We start from the raw sequence: 17,819 nt of genomic DNA, 5'->3' as shown, positions 1-17,819 counted from the left end.
TATTCTGATTGAGTCGGACGGCTCCGTGTGCGGTGGGACGGCCGATGTTTGGTATTTGCGCATGTGCAGAGGCGTCGCTGCGCATTTGTGTGAACGCCTCAAACATCCAAACACGGCGTGAGTACCGTGCAGAAAACGATCAGTCTGGACCATCTGAGCAGGGGGTGGAGATGGGCGTGAAGGGCTGTCTCATTACCATATGCGTACACCCCGCGTTTCATGGGTGTTCCCATGAAAACGCTGGGCGTACGTATGGTAATCCGGCTGTGATGCACGTGTGGGGGCGGACATATGACATAGCCGGATGCCAGCTGCCTGCCCATATCCCTGCTTTCACACAGAGAAATGTACGAGTGGTCTGGAGCACTCGGAGATGTCTGACTGCTCGGTCCAGCATTCCATGGTCGGCGACCATCGGAGGATGGGGAGGTTTCCACAGATGGGGGAGGTGTTCACATGAAAAATCCACTCGCGGTCTGTACGATCAGCGTCTTACCGCATTCGGACGATGTGATCGATCCGTACGGTAGGCAGGGCTAGGAGCACTCGGTTCCTGTCCGAAATACGCATCCGTCCGAATCAACTAGAATAACATGTGTAACAAGGTAACAACGTGTGATGAAGAGTCATCAGTATAAAAATATAGATATATATATAGATTTTTTTTTATACAGTAACTGTACTCTTTCTGTTTCATCTTATTCACTGGGAATGCATAAATATCAAGCTGACAGGCAGGAGGGGAGGAGCCAGGAGCCTGCTGAGGAAGGATCTGAAGATCCCTCTCCAGCAATTCTCCCCCACAGGTTAGAACTTCTAATTACTGTGTGTATTGGGGCCAAGCTCTTAGAACTTTATCTTACTATTAGTCTTTATAAAAACTACACGATTATGTAAAGTATAATGTGGTAACTATTTCTAATCATGAACAACCTTAGCCATACTGAATGGATATCACATCTTTCTGACTTTAAAATTTAAGATGGCAAATTTCGCACAAAAACTAAATGTTATCTAACTCCCTCCATTCCCTGACTAACAGAACTATACTGGTTCCATGTCAGGGACTTCAGCTATTTTTGTGAAATCGCCCATCCATTACTGCTAGGTTTCTTCTTCTTCTTCTTCTTCTTCTTCTTCTTCTTCTTCTTCCATCATCATGAACCCGGGAGAAGTTAAACCGCAGTCATAGACACACAACGACATACACATGAACATAGGCAACACATTTGGGTGTGAAGAATGGGTGCCGGATAACGCCCCGATAGTCGGGATCCGACGGTCATTTCTCTGACATCGGAATCCCGACTGCTAAATGCCCGCCAGGACAATGAGGACAGTAGGCTTTGTATGAAGCTGAGTATACTCATACAATGGGGGAAATTTACTAAGAAATGGAAATAAGGTTGATGCCGGATAACGACTACATACGACCGGCATCGGCCTTATTTTCGAGGAAATACAATGTGGAGATTTACTAATCTGCTGCAATTATGGAATTCAAATTTTCTGATGTCGTAGGCAGCCGTATTTTATTCAATTCGTATTTGGCAGCCGATTATACAGCCGCCAAATGGGAATATGAATCTGCAGCCTGAATGGATCAATCAGATCTGTGCAGGCTGCATTGTGTAAAATAAGAATAAAGAAATAATTATAAAAAACAGCGTGGGGTCCCCCCACACACACACACACCCATAACCAGCCCTGGGCTCAAAGAGCAATACGGGGGACAAAATGAGTAGGGGTCCCCTGTATTTTGAGAACCAGCATGGGGCCAAACCAGCCAGCAGAGTAATGGCACAGCTGGGGGACACATATTATATAAAGTCCAGTGGCAGAACCATTAACCCCCTGACCGTTCAGTCCGGTCAGGGGGATCCCCCAATAAAAGCCCCCCTCTAGAATGAACCCTGCCTTGTCTGAACCCGGGGCTGTCCCCGGTGCCCCAGGGGGGTGGGTACCAGGCTGATTCCAGTGCGTAAAAAATAGAATTATTAACTATTGGGTTCTGGTGTGGAACTATGAGCCCAAGAAAGCCTTCTCTGCATGTTGGGACTTGGAGGACCGCAATCCCAACATGCAGGGCATTAATGGGCCAGCGGTGACTCTTACTGTAGTTCCACAGCAGAACCAATAGCCCAATAAACACACACAAACACCTGAAAAATAAAACTTTATTACATACAGAGCCCAGTCATACTTAAACTCACCAACTTGACAGGATCGGTCCCCTTCTCCAGTAGGAAATCCACGGAGTAACTGTGGATGGAAATTAAACTCGCTCTGTATGCAATAAAGTTTAATTTTTCAGGTGTTTGTGTGGAATCAGCCGTGTGCCCACCTCCCTGGGGCCCCGGGGACAGCCCCAGGCTTCAGGCAGGGCAGGGTTCAATCTGGAGGGGGGGACCCTTTTTTGTGGGGGGTTCCTTACAGAGCCGGCCCTAGCCTAAATGATGCCCTAGGCAAGATTTTGGCTGGTGCCCCCTAGCACCGCCACTAGTTCCACCTCTGACCCTGCTCCCCATTCCCAGCACCATCAACCCTCATCATAGAAGTCATCATTTTGGTGCTCCTACCCGCAATATTTTAAATAGAAACAGAGCACCCATTCGGTGCGCAGCCCAAACAGGGGTGTGTTCTTGCTGGGAAGGGGCATGGCCACACAATAGTACCCCCAATTGAAATGATGCCACACAGTAGTGTAACTTTATTCACATTATATCATGCAATGGTGTCCCTTATTCACGGCTGCTGCTGTCACTTAAGGGGATGGGCCTGGGGCCCCCACTGGGCCCTTCCATCAGACTTTGGCCTGGATAATTTGTACCCCCTACCCCTTTCTCTCGGCACCCCTGATAATACCACACAGTAATGCCCATTACACATGACACATATTATTAATGTCCTTATAACCATAATGCCCCTTACACATTATGCCAACCTTTATTAATGCCCTTCATACACATGACACACATAATGCCCCTTACACATATGTTGCACATTATTAATGCCCTTATACACATGACACACATAATGCCCCTTACACATATGTCGCACATTATTAATGCATTTATACATGACACACATAATGCCCCTTACACATATGCCGAACACTATTGTACAACCAATCCACCCGCAGACAGCACTCGCACAGCCGCTAACACTGTGACCTCTGCCTCTGCTTGGATACAGATGTTTCCTCATACATCTTGCCTCAATAGGCCATGCAGCTCCTGGCCAGTTCTGCTAACGTTGTGTGCCTTTTTTGCTGAAAATTTGTCTTATTTGCATTGTTATGACCAGCAGACACAAGGAGCTTCCGATGATTAAAATTATATGTGGCATTAATATATTCTGTGGGCGACTGTGGCTGTACCTGCATACAGAATGCTATGTTACAGTGATATCCATGAATACACTATTTCATATGCAGATACAGCCTCACTCACACACAGAATATAGGCATGCTGCATATCATTTTAATCAGCAGAAGCTGCTGATGCCCCTAGGCATTCCAAATGCCCTAGGCAATTGCCTAGTTTGCCTATGCCTAAGGCCGGCTCTGGTTCCTTACTCCCTCAGACCAAATGACTGCATCCCCTTTGGCCAGGGGAACTAATATAAATAGTGTCCCCCTGGCTGTGGCATTACCCTGCTGGCTGTTTGAGTCCGGGGAGGATTTCCAAAATACGGGGGAACCCCTACTCGGCCCGTATTTTGGGAACCAGGGCCGGGCCAAGAGCACATGTTGGTTTCAGAAATTCAGGGGGACCCCAATGTCAAGTTTGTTTATTTATTTGTGTTTTTTTTTTTTTTTACAAACTGAAGCCTGCACGGATCTGACTCGGAAAATGAGGAGTATTTTCCTTTCGTATTTTCCGGAACTATATTTTACATATGGCTGGTTTGTAAATGAGGAATCACCATTCAATTGAATGGAGATTCGTAGTCGTATTAGTTCCAGGGCCGGTGCAAGACCCCCGCCCGCCCCAGGCATATTCCCGCATGCCGCCCGCCCGCTCCCTTCTGGGGGGGATTTCAGCGCAGCACTACCCGCGCTCGAGGGGAGGGTGCAGACGATACTGCGGCAGGGGGGGGAGGGGGGGGGGGCGGGCGGGCGTTACTGAGGCGGGCGCCTGCGCCTCCTGTGTCCAGGGGCAGCATTGATTCACGGGCGGGAGGGGGGAGAGGAAAGATCACATTCTCACCTGCTTCACGTTCCCGGCTTTCTGGTACCTCTCTTTGGTACCTCTCCTTCTGCGGCTCAGTACCGCCCTCCAGTGGCCGGAGCCCTAGGCAAATGCCTAGTCCTGCCTAGTGGTGGCGCCGGCCCTGATTAGTTCAATGGCGTATGCATTTATATTCCTCAATAAGAATACAAATGGCCGCATATCGGCCATAGTAAATTCTGAAAATATGAATTTACGGCTGTATATGACCAGAAATGGAATTTAATAGGCGTATTCATATTTCTCCATAGTAAATTCCCCCCAATGCCTCCTGTTACCATACACAGCCTACTATCCTTAGATTGTGTTAGCTATGAGGGCCAAGATCCTGACTGCAAGGAATGCCAAAGCTTAATCAATTGCACAATTTAGCAGCCTTTATACACACCTATTGTCGCTGGTTTTCCAATTGGAAATGGTGTGATTGAATTCCCTTCATCCATCCTTGGGATGCAGGGATTTCCCACACAATTACATTAATATGTCCCATAGGCCTGATTCAGCCCTGATTGCTGATTTTCTGAGTTACAGATGACCGAGAGTAGATAGCCGCCACCCAGACAGATAGAAAACCCGCCCCGCGCGCAAATTTGCAAGTAAATTGCAAATGAATGTTTATTTGCTATTTACCTGCAAATCCATACACAATTCTCTCACCATCAAATGGTATTCTCAGTCTGTGCAAATGTGATTAACCTACCGGTTTATCTGCGACTGGCTGATCGCGGCCAGCGCTGACGTCACAGGCCCTCCTATAAATCACCTGGACATGCCTGCATTTCCTCTGACTGTTACCACTTTAAACCCCATCTTCCTGGCAGTCAGGGCTCTGCGTTTACAATCCATATGCATTGCCTTTCCCTATTCGCCCTCGAACATGATGCATAAGATACGCAGTCATTCAATAATTGCTCGTTCTGCTAATTCACTCATCAGCGATCAGATCTGAATCAGGCCCAGTCTATATTTTGCATGCATGAAGTGAAAAAAAACTACTATAAACCCACCATTAGGTGGCGACATTTCCCTATTTTTTTTCTCACTAAACTTGTCTTATTGCACAATGAGCATAATTAGTGGGTACCGGTCACTAGGTCGACAACTAATGGTTGACAGACAGGAGGTCAACACATGAAAAAAAGTCGACATGCATTTGTTCGATGTGGTTATTAAATGTCGGTACTTGTGTATTTTGGCGGCGCCCATCGCATCGCTTACCATAACGCATACGATGGTATGCGATGCGACGCGATATCGTACGATAGTGCACGATGGCATACAATTATGAAATTGTATGCCATTGTACATGGCATACGATGCCATACGATGCGATGCAATGCGATTAAACATTGTATAAGCACCCTAATGGGTGCTTATACAATGTAAAGCACCCAAATGGGTGCTTACAATGTTAAATGCACCCCCACGCCACCCCCACCCCCGCCCCACTATAAACGTGAACCCGAAGCGTGGCGAGCGCAGCGAGCCCGCGAGGGGCGGCGGTACGCGTCCTACGACCTTTTCATACCCCCACTATCCACGTCGGCGTGGAGTTGACAATAGAATAGTGTGGCGAGCGCAGCGAGCCACCGAGCCCGAAGCGTGGCGAGGGGCCGCGGATACCTGTGAAGCCCGCGAAGGGACGCGTTTACCTGTGAAGGTATCCGCATCCCCTCGCGGGGCTCGCTGCGCTCGCCACGCTTCGGGCTCGCCACACTATTCTATTCTCAACTCCACGCCGACGTGGATAGTGGGGGTATGAAAAGGTCGTAGGACGCGTACCGCCGCCCCTCGCGGGCTCGCTGCGCTCGCCACGCTTCGGGTTCAGGTTTATAGTGGGGGGGGGGTGGCATGGGGGTGCATTTAACATTGTAAGCACCCATTAGGGTGCTCAAAAGCACCCTTTAGGGTGCACGATTTTTAATCGTATAGGGGGGCAAAATCGCGTCGCATCGCATCGTATGCCATCGGGTGCATTGCATGCGATGCAATCCGTTCATCGTACGACGGACATCGGGGGCGCCGCCAAAATACACAAGTACCTAAATGTCAACACTATCAATAGTTCGACATGAAAAGATCGACATGGGAAAAAGGTTGACTTGAGTTTTTCATTGTTTAAAAAACAAAACCACTTGTTCACACTTTACCATACTAGTGTGCAGCGTGGGAACGTGCGTATTTTACTTCGGCTGCATTCACGCATTGCTACTCTACCATATTCTGACAACAGGGCCAAGGAAACCTCAATACAGCAAGCTTAGCTATTCTGGAGTTTGTAGTGCTTATCCCTGTGTGTGTGTGTGTGTGGGGGGGGGGGGGTCCTTTCCGCGTGGGTGTCTATGACAGCTGTTACTGTGGAGACTGTGAGGGAGTGATTACAGACCCTCTGTATTGTCCAAACTGCTTTAATACCCCCATCCCCTGACTGGTACCCGGTCAAAGGGCCGACAGTATCTGGGTGGACAGCCAGTGGGAGGACACCATATAATCAGTGGCGGCACCAGAGGTGGGTCGGCAGCACAGTTAAAAATTCAAATAGGGGAGAAATAGCAACTGCCAGTGAGTCCGTTTGGAATGGCAGTTGGTGGCAGTGGCTGTGGCTCCCTTATTTGAATTTTGAACTGTGCTGCATCAATGCATATAATACACAATTCACAATGTCGACATAGACAAAAGGTTGACACAAGCAAACGTGTACCCCGATTATGAACAGTGAGGTACTGGGTCTGAAGCCCCGTGAGGGGGGTGCGGTACAATAATTGAGGGTCCACATGCTCAGCTGCCAACATTGGCACACATAGAAAAGTGAAAATCCTATGTCAACCTTTTTATGTGTCAACTTTTCTACGTCGACCCTTTTGCCTATGTCGACCTTGTGGGTGTCGTTGTTTTGGTGCCGACTGTCAACATAGACATTGTCAGCCACACGGATACCATAATCACATTTGTACAAAAGTTGAATTGTGTGTGAATGTTCTGCGGAATGCTCTGCAGGCGCTGCATCCGATTGCTGCTGGCGGTGCTCTGCACATTGAGAGAAAGTCAGTGCCCGCAGCAGGGTGCCCAGCCCTGGGCTCATGTGATGACTATGAGGGCACACTAGCTGCCTCTGGCTATATGGGAGGTGCAGAGAAGGCAGGGATCATGTGACAGGCAGGGCAGGGCCTCCCCCCTTCACAAAAACACACAATCTGGTGGTTTGCTGGAGTTCAGCCCAGGCACTTCTGCTGCAGCCACTGAGCAGGTAACGGCCCCCTCTATTTTGGTTACCCCTCTTCTGCTATACTAGACCCTCTCACAACTAATACATTTAGATGATTTGTTGTCATGGCAATTTAGGAACTTTTCCTACTTGAATTCTGATTTTCTATATTCATTTATTCATTGAAGCGTTGTTAGTGGGAACTAACCAGATTTCAGTGGGTGATATGGATTATTCTCATACGAAATACGTCATTGTCAACGGAACAGACAATCTCTCATTGCATTAACCACATTTTCCATCATTTCTTAATGTAAATATATATGTTCACATTCATATTATTTTTGAGCGTATTTTTTTAAAATATGTGTAACTTTTACACAGTACTTCTTATGCAACAATTTTTTTTAGTGGAAGGCGGTGTGTGCATTTGCCAAGGACCCCCATAATCCAAGGGCCACCCTAGAGAAAAAAACTCCCAGTTCCATTTACACAGAACCGTATTTTATGATTGACTGTTTTTACTCCGTTTGATGCTATGTATTTGTTTGATTTACTAACTTGATACCTTTAAAATAAATAATCAGAATCTATATTTAAGCCGCATAAATAATGGGAACTCTGATTGACGTTACTTTCACATTCCAGCGTTGGCACGGCAGTGTCTACATGTGTCACCGCTGTCTTTATAATAATGACATTGATTACCTAGACTTGACTACTCTCTCCTGGGTTAATTTAAATTGACCATAGCATCCAATCAGATTCTACTTCTTATTTAGCACCTTCTAAAAGATAATAGATATAATTTTATAGGTTGCTATGGGCAACATCCCGGCTTCATTAGAACTCCCATCTTAGTAAATTTAGCCCCCCGTGTCTGCTGTGTAGTTTTATTGCGCATTAGGTTTATTTTTCCGAAGCCTGGAAAGAGTTAAATCTCTGGAAGCTGCGGAAGACTCCTCATTTCTTGGGCAGTCCCCCACAGCCCTGGAAGAGTAAGCGATCTCCCGCATCCTGCTTGGGTTCCTAGTGAAGCGGGGAGGATTGTATATTACTCATCGACATTCCCTGGAACAACGGGAAGGGGCAGGGAAAAATGACTAGATTGCCTCATTTAGCTCCGCCCCTCAGGGTGTGTTGGGGACGGGGCCTAATGACGAGATGTGGAGAGGAGAGATAAAGTACCAACCAATCTCCTGTCGGTTTACAGGTTGTGCATACCTCCCAACTTTTCCATGGCAAGAATAGGGACACTCGCGTGGCTTCGCCCGAAAAGGGGGCGTGGGTTATGCAAATTAGGGCGTGACGTAGGCAAGTGAGGGTCTAGTCTCTAAATAGACGCTGTATGCATGCGCACAGTGTCTATTCTGTCAGATTGGGGGAGGACTCCCAACTGACCCCCTCCGCAGTGAGACAATGCCGGCCGCGGGAGGGACGCGGGAACGTTCCCAAAAACCAGGACGTTCCCGCGTTTAGCGGGACAGTTGGGAGGTATGGTTGTGTTTGAAAAAATCACAGGATTTGATTGGCTGGTACTTTATATCCCTCTCCAAGCTTTGATAAATCTCCCCTTATGTCTTCAGGTGGTGAAATGGAATGTAGTCAATACTGTATGTTGACAATTATAATTTAGACATTGTGGAAATGTTGACAATTATAACATGAGAAATATGGACATGGACTGGCAGCGGAGGGTTAGGCACTAGTGGGAGGTTTAGCGTTGGGCACTAGTGAGAGGATTAGAGTTGGGCACTAGTGAGAGGATAAGAGTTAGGCACTAGCGGGAGGGGTACGGTTCAGTACTAGAGGGATGATAGCATTGGGCACTAGTGAGAGGATTAGAGTTGGGCACTAGCGGGAGGGGTGTGGTTTGGTACTAGAGGGATGATAGCATTGGGCACTAGTGGGAGGTTTAGCATTTGGCACTAGTGTGAGGGTTTGGGTTGGGCACTAGCGGGAGGGGTGTGGTTCAGTACTAGAGGGATGATAGCATTGGGCACTAGTGGGAGGTTTAGCGTTTGGCACTAGTGTGAGGGTTTGGGTTGGGCACTAGCGGGAGGGGTACGGTTCGGTACTAGAGGGATGGAAAGCGTTGGGCACTAGTGGGAGGTTTAGCGTTGGGAACTAGTGTGAGGGTTTGGGTTGGGCACTAGAGGGAGGGTTTGGGTTGGGCACTAGCGAGAGGGTTAGGGTTGGGCAGTAGCGGGAGGGTTAGCGTTGGGCACTAGTGGGAGGGTTAGTATTGGGCACTAGTGTGAGGGTTTGGGTTGGGAACTAGTGGGAGGGTTAGGGTTTGTTACTAGCGGGAAGTTTAGCGTTGGGCACTAGTGGACGGTTAGGGTTGAGCACTAGCAGGAGGCTTATGGTTGGGCACTAGCGGGAGGGTAAGGTTTGGGCAGTAGTGGGAGGGTTAGCGTTGGGCACTAGTGGGAGGGTTAGTGTTGGGCACTAGCGGGAGGCTTAGGGTTGGGCACTAGCAGGAGGGTTAGGGTTGAACACTAGCAGGAGGCTTATGGTTGGGCACTAGCGGGAGGGTTAGAGTTGGGCACTAGCGGGAGGCTTAGGTTTGGGCACTAGCGGGAGGGTAATGGGTTGGGCACTAGCGGGAGGCTTAGGGTTGGGCACTAGCAGGAGGGTTAGGGTTGAACACTAGCGGGAGGGTAATGGGTTGAACACTAGCAGGAGGCTTATGGTTGGGCACTAGAGGGAGGGTTAGAGTTGGGCACTAGCGGGAGGCTTAGGGTTGGGCACTAGCGGGAGGGTTAGAGTTAGAATTATGATATTAACCAGCATGCTCTGCTGGAAACCATCAGGAAGTCCTTTTCAATCCAGGAAATTATCGCTACCACCGTGGGTAAGTCACCAATAGACTACCAGGGTTGTCCTGTCTGCATTCTACATTCCAATCATGTCGATAGTTCATTAGTGCTGACATGGTGAAATCGACCTACAGTCATATACCGCACACTTAAATGATGTATTTGGAGTGGACCAGAAGCTCAGAAAAATGCCATACACTAGTATTATACTATATGGCCCTTTTTACAACGATTTCACCCATTGGTCCAATGAATCCTGTAAAAAGGGTCATATCATATGACATCTAATTCTGATCCAATGCGTGGTCCCGTCCCGTGCTAATTGGATTCGCCATGGCTGCCACTAGGATTTGTCGTATCCTGGGGCAGTGAATGGCATCGCATACGATACATCGTATGATAAAGGACCGCATGCGGTGTATCGTATGCGATACCTTGGCTAAGTGTATGGGGCTTTGACACTTCTGAGAATACTGACACCTCTATATGAAGTGTGCGTATCTGTGAGTGCGCTGATTGCTGAGTGTGGATTTGTGTAGTAATAATTCTATGAGGATTCGGTATGAAATCCCGACATTTAAAATCCCAACAAGGTCAAAATACCGACATATAGAATGTACATTCGGGTCAAAAAACAGTGAAAAAACCCATGTCGACCTCGCGGCCCGTCGACACAAAATCATGTTGACCGTTTCACCTGTACATTCTATATGTCGGGATTTTGTCCTTGTCGGGATTTTGTCCTTGTCGGGATTTTGTCCTTGTCGGTAGTTTGACCCATTCAGGATTTTGACCGTCGGGATTTTGACTGCATCCCTTCTATGACATACTGATTGTTTTGTTTGTGTTAAAGTGTAAGAATCGGTCCGCACTCAGTGGCCCAGAAGTAGTGTGAGGGAAACACTATCGGCTGCCCTGTGTGTATGGGGCATATGTGCCGTATCTAAGTGAACTGTATCCGTACTTGTGATCTGAGTTTCCAGCTGTCCCTAATTCCCAGGTGCTAGAGAGTTGTCCCTGGAAAGACTTGTCCCCGGCATGTCCTAGGCTTCCAGTACTGACCAGCAGCACAAGTACAATTCCTGTCTTTCTTCTTCTAAGGTGAAACTCTAATGAGATCTTATATCTGTGATTTGTAGGTCAATATTTACTGAAGGGAGAATGTAAAATGCTGAATAGTATCCAAACAGTAATTCAGTGAGCAGGTCATGTAGCATACTGTACATACCTCCCAACTGGGACAGTCCTGGTGGCACAGTCCTGTTTTTTGGGCATTGTCCAGAGGACTCACCCACAGGCTGCAGTGTCCCTTGGTAAGGGAAGGGTGGGTGGTCCTCTTTAACTTGCTATTCTGCTTAGCAAAGCAAATGGCGGTTAGATGCTGTTCAATAAGATGTTCTCTGTATTATATGATGGTCACTGTGATGTTATCTGTATTATATGGTGGTCACTGTGATGTTATCTGTATTATATGGTGGTCACTGTGATGTTCTCTGTATTATATGGTGGTCACTGTAATACTCTCTGTATTATATGGTGGTCACTGTGATGTTATCTGTATTATATGGTGGTCACTGTGATGTTCTCTGTATTATATAGCGGTCACTGTGATGTTCTCTGTATTATATGGTGGTCACTGTGATGTTCTCTGTATTATATGATGGTCACTGTGATGTTCTCTGTATTATATGATGGTCACTGTGATGTTCTCTGTATTATATGATGGTCACTGTGATGTTCTCTGTATTATATGGTGGTCACTGTGATGTTCTCTGTATTATATGGCGGTCACTGTAATTCTCTCTGTGTTTTATGGCGGTCACTGTGATGTTCTCTGTATTATATGATGGTCACTGTGATGTTCTCTGTATTATATGGTGGTCACTGTGATGTCCTCTGTATTATATGATGGTCACTGTGATGTTCTCTGTATTATATGATGGTCACTGTGATGTCCTCTGTATTATATGATGGTCACTGTGATGTCATCTGTATTATATGGTGGTCACTGTGATGTTCTCTGTATTATATGATGGTCACTGTGATGTTCTCTGTATTATATGATGGTGACTGTGATGTTCTCTGTATTATATGGTGGTCACTGTGATGTTCTCTGTATTATATGGTGGTCACTGTGATGTTCTCTGTATTATATGGTGGTCACTGTGATGTTCTCTGTATTATATGATGGTCACTGTGATGTCATCTGTATTATATGGTGGTCACTGTGATGTTCTCTGTATTATATGGTGGTCACTGTGATGTTCTCTGTATTATATGGCGGTCACTGTGATGTTCTCTGTATTATATGGTGGTCACTGTGATGTCTGTATTATATGGCGGTCACTGTAATGCTCTCTGTATTATATGGCTGTCACTGTGATGTTCTCCATATTGGTCGGCGGTCACTGTGATGTGCTCTGTATTATATGGTGGTCACTGTGATGTTCTCTGTATTATATGGTGGTCACTGTGATGTCTGTATTATATGGCGGTCACTGTAATGCTCTCTGTATTATATGGTGGTCACTGTGATGTTCTCTGTATTATATGGTGGTCACTGTGATGTTCTCTGTATTATATGGCTGTCACTGTGATGTTCTCCATATTGGTCGGCGGTCACTGTGATGTGCTCTGTATTATATGGTGGTCACTGTGATGTTCTCTGTGTTATATGGCGGTCACTGTGATGTTCTCTGTATTGTATGGAGGTCACTGTGATGTGCTCTGTATTATATGGTGGTCACTGTGATGTTCTCTGTATTATATGGTGGTCACTGTGATGTTCTCTGTATTATATGGTGGTCACTGTGATGTGCTCTGTATTATATGGTGGTCACTGTGATGTCTGTATTATATGGGGTTGGGATCATTTGGTCTATTGCATTATGGTCGAAAGTCATTAGGTCGAATCCATTAGGTCGACATGCTAAAAGGTCGACATGACTCTAGGTCGACATGGGAAAAGGTCGACATGATTCTAGGTCGAAAGGTCATTAGTTCGACAGGTCATTAGTTCGACAAGGTCATTAGTTCGACATTGTCTATGTCGACATTCACAAGGTCGACATGGGGTTTTTCACTGTTTTTTTACCTGAATGTCAACACAGTCGACATGGACACAGTTTAAAGTGCACTGCATCCCCTCGCATCGCTCGCTGCGCTCGCAATGCGTCGGGCACGGTGCCTCGCTACGCTCGGCACACTATTTTATTCTCCCACCACGCCCTAGTGGATGGTAGGGCATGAAATACCGCCTGTCAGCACATGTTGGCTCAAAAAACAGTGAAAAACTCCATGTCGACCTTGTGAATGTCGACATAGACAATGTCGAACTAATGACCTTGTCGAACTAATGACCTGTCGAACTAATGACCGTTCGAACTAGAATCATGTCGACCTTTTCCCATGTCGACCTAGAGTCAGGTCGACCTTTTAGCATGTCGACCTAATGGATTCGACCTAATGACTGTCGACCATAATGCAGTAGACCAAATGACCGCATCCCATTATATGGCGGTCACTGTAATGCTCTCTGTATTATATGGCTGTCACTGTGATGTTCTCCATATTGGTCGGCGGTCACTGTGATGTGCTCTGTATTATATGGTGGTCACTGTGATGTTCTCCGTATTGTTTGATGTGATGTGCTCTGCATATTATGGTGGTAAAAGTGATGTTCTTCATCCTGTTACTGTTGTGATGTTCCTAATATTAAACACATGATTTCCACTTGCGGCACTCTCTGCATATTTTGATATGCTACAATTGTATATCTGTGTGCGACTGAGTCTCTGACTGTATATCAAGTGCTGGGATGGAATGGCAGTTTTTTTTTTTTTCATAGCAAGTTAATTTGTGCTTATCAGACGGACTGGGGGTGACTGGGGGAATTCAGTCCTGATCTGATGGCTGCTAATTTGTAGAGCCCTGCGATCACATAAGGGCCATCCGGGCAGAGTGAAATCCCACCCTGTGCAAGACTTCGATAAGCTGCAAATCCATTGGCGCCCGCTCACCAGCAAATGATTTTCCCAGTCTGTGCGTAGCCCAAGACTTACTCCTCAGTTGCCATAGAAATGAGCTCCTGCAATGGACCATAAAAATGCTGCATCGCCGCCTTTGCAATGGTCAATCCCGCCCGTCACTGCCCACCAGCCGCTGCTTAAACTGAAGTAATGCAACCGCAGTTTATGGCTTTTTGCACGTACACTAGTGCATGCGCCTATCCAGTTTCCTAAAAATTGCAATCTACGAGGTGTGGCGAACATGAGGAGGCGTGGCCAGGTCTCTTTAAATAAAAAAAGTACTGGAGGGGAGCAAAACTTGGGCCCCTCCAACAGACCCGGGCCTGGGTAACACGTACCCGTCCTTTTGGCGCCACTGGTTGTACCAAGCCCAAATAAGTGAATCCCTTTTATAACCGTAGTAAGTGGTCAGGCAATAAAAAAGTTCTAACAAAAATATTTTATCTATAGGAATAGTAAATACAGTTTATCATTAGGATTCCCCGCTGAACAACAAATTGGGCACTTGTGTATTTGCAGGGTGCCCAATTTACATACGTACGGCACCGTAGGAAAATCGCATCGAATTGCATGCAATTTTGCTGTGCAATGCAATGCGATTTTCCTTAGTTCATTTTAAGTGCACCCCTGTCCGTGGATCACATTGCATCGCATGCGATTTTGCGTGCGGTGTGATTTAGCAGAACACCCCCAGTGTACACAGTCTATATGATGCAATGTGATTTAGCACCCCCCCCCCCCCACTATCAACGTCACCCAGAAGCGTGGCGAGTGCAGCGTTACGTGTCCTCCCGATCTTTTCATACCCCTACTATCCACGTCGGCGTGGAGTTGATTTAATAAAGCGCAGCGATCCCTGCAAGGGGACACGGACCCCCGCTGCAGTCGCCACACTTCGGGCTCGCTGCGCTCGACACACTTTATACAATCAACTCCACGCCAATGTGGATAGTGGGGGTATGAAAAGGTCGGGAGGACACGTCCCGCTGCACTCGCCACGCTACGGGGTGACGTGGATAGTTGGGGGGGGGGTGCTAAATCCCATTGTATCACATAGACATGTACACTGGGGTGTTTTGCTAAATCGCATCGCACGCAAAATCGCATGCGATCGCATACGATTTTGCGTGTGATGCGATGGGATCGGCGGTCAGGGTGCAGTGAATAAATGAACTAGTGAGATTGCATCGCATTGCACGGCACGAAAACGTGCCTGCGATGCAATTTCACTAGGCAGAATGGCCCACTAAGCAAATAGCTTAGTGGGCGCCCTGCAAATACACAAGTAAAACAAATTGTCCAAAAATACCCAGCTTTACATTGGCCATAAATAAATTGAATTGGTCCTGGACCACCAACACAGGGTGCACCTGCAAGTGCCCCAAGGTACTGTACCCTGGGATGTATTGGGGCACTTGCAGGTGCACCCAGGTTGAAAACCACTGGCTTAGGGTTAACCAACTGTTCTGCTGGACCAGTTACTGCAGATAGGAGGGTGGTTCCAAAAGTCGGTGTCCTGACCATGAATACTGTAACAGACTAATGTGAGGCAGTTATTTTTTGACACAGTCTCCATTGACTTCAGTCCACTTCTCCCACTGATGCTCCAAATTCTTGATTCCATTCAGGAAAAAGTCCATCGATGGGTCGTCAAACCAGTCCTGTCCATCAGTCACGTCATCATCATGATCATCAGACGCAATAGTGTTATTTGAGATGTGTATAGAGGAAGGAGTCACTCAGGGCCAGGGCCAGTGAATAGGGGATTGTTGTTGTCTCCATTTATTTATTTTTGCTCAACAATTTTCAACTTTTTGTGACATTGATCCGTTTGTTATAAGTGTGTGGCACTTTTCCAGTGTTCTACTTAGGGCGCCTATACACGGTACAATTGCTGGGTGCGATGAGATGCGCGGTCCCGTCACACATCTCAACGCACAGCTCAAAAGGTATGTGCTGCACATACTGTACTACATCTCATCTCATTGCAAAACCTACGCAATGCGATGAGATGCAATATTGTATACAATAAATTTTACCGTGTATGGGCACCTTAAGGGGTTTCCGGATGATTTACCTACAGTACAGTCAAAATCCAGATGGTAAAAAAACCAACCACCATTGGCCAATGGTCAAAATACGGACGCAGTCAAAATGCCGACATTTAAAATGTCCACGGGTCAAAAAGTAGACATGATTATTTTTATTTACTTTTTTTGGGTGTCTATGTCGACATGGACCCTGTATGTGTACCGCTTCCCCTCGCATGGCACGCGGTGCGCTTGGAACATTTAATGTCAACACCCACCCACTCATTGTGCACAGAAACCCCTTTGTAAACAGGCAACCCCAGTAGAGAGCACCCAGCCAGCCCACTTACCACACTTTTTGTAATGCTCTGGACCTCCACATGTGAAGGCCCATATAGGGGCTGGTGACCCTACAGTTTTCCTGATTACAGACGCTCGGATTGTTCTGAGCCTCTTTATGATCAGAGAGACATCCAAAGTCTTGCGGGAGCCCTACAATTCCCTACAGATCTGTCACTAGGATTCTGAATTTCAGGTTTGTGATTGGATGTCTGCCCTGTACATCACCCGACTCTATGGAGATTACTGAGGTGATGGCAGCACCTGAGGTTCTAAGTTGTTTTGCCTCTTCCATTGTTCAGGTGCTGGGAACGGAATGTTTCAGGATCATTTAACTTCTTACAGGAATATGGGTTTAATGTTCTTCGTTGTCTTACTGATTCTATGTACAGAGGAGCCCTCATACACCTGCTGTCTATAAGCCATAAATCGTGATGCGCTGGCGTGACTGAGGCGCTCTGAGAGGTGTAGTGCGCCGTATTATTCTATAAATGTTGCGGCTGCCACATAAACTGACCAGGGATTCGTTTTTTAGTGACACATAAAACACAACAGAACTTACAGAGAGAAAAATCCCTGTTTTCTGCATCGTCGCCCCTCCAGTTGCTTTATTTATGCGAATACAAAGCACATTTTGGGTAAATATTACAGGGACTCGGGCAGATACAGTATATTAAGCTTGGTGAAGTGATAAAGTGATCTGGTTTTCAGCACCGGTCAATCAGCTCCTAACTGTGAAGTAACAGGCTTGGTTTGAAAAATTACAGGTAAGAGCTGATTGGCCGGTGATAAAAACCAGACACTTTATCACTTCACCGAGCTTAATAAATCTACCCCTGAGTTTTGAAATCGGCACTTTTTCAATACTTGCACATGTTTTAGTGGGTGGGATTTACTACAACAAAAATGCGGTAAAAAAGTAAGTTTTCTGGGTTTTTATCGCATTTTCAAATACACTAATGCCCCTCCCGGCGGGGCTTCGCTGTGGGTGCTTATGTTAGCTCTTGCTGATAGAAGCTTGTGGCCTTATCTTCGCAGCGCTGCTGCGTGAGGTATCCGACACAGGTCCCTCCCAGCATGCCTTGCGGCTTCTCTGAGCATAAGCAGAAGGACTTCGCCGTAAAAAAACGAGGAAGTTCAGGGAGAGCTGCCCTTTGCGTTGC

At 46.8% G+C, this 17,819-nt stretch overlaps 1 protein-coding gene across 1 annotated transcript in view; it reads left to right on the top strand.

Moving 5' to 3' along the window:
* The first annotated feature begins 7,387 nt into the window (after window positions 1-7,387).
* MLPH (melanophilin) overlaps window positions 7,388-17,819 on the top strand; it is a 71,480-nt gene continuing 61,048 nt past the window's right edge. Inside the window, exon 1 of the mRNA XM_083154535.1 lies at window positions 7,388-7,479. The gene's annotated coding sequence lies outside the window, so the exon portion shown is untranslated. The remainder of the gene's footprint in view (window positions 7,480-17,819) is intronic.

Source organism: Crinia signifera, chromosome 7 (assembly GCF_055691185.1).
Source record: "Crinia signifera chromosome 7, ASM5569118v1, whole genome shotgun sequence".
NCBI lineage: Eukaryota > Metazoa > Chordata > Amphibia > Anura > Myobatrachidae > Crinia > Crinia signifera.
This window is presented reverse-complemented; position numbering and strand designations above follow the sequence as displayed.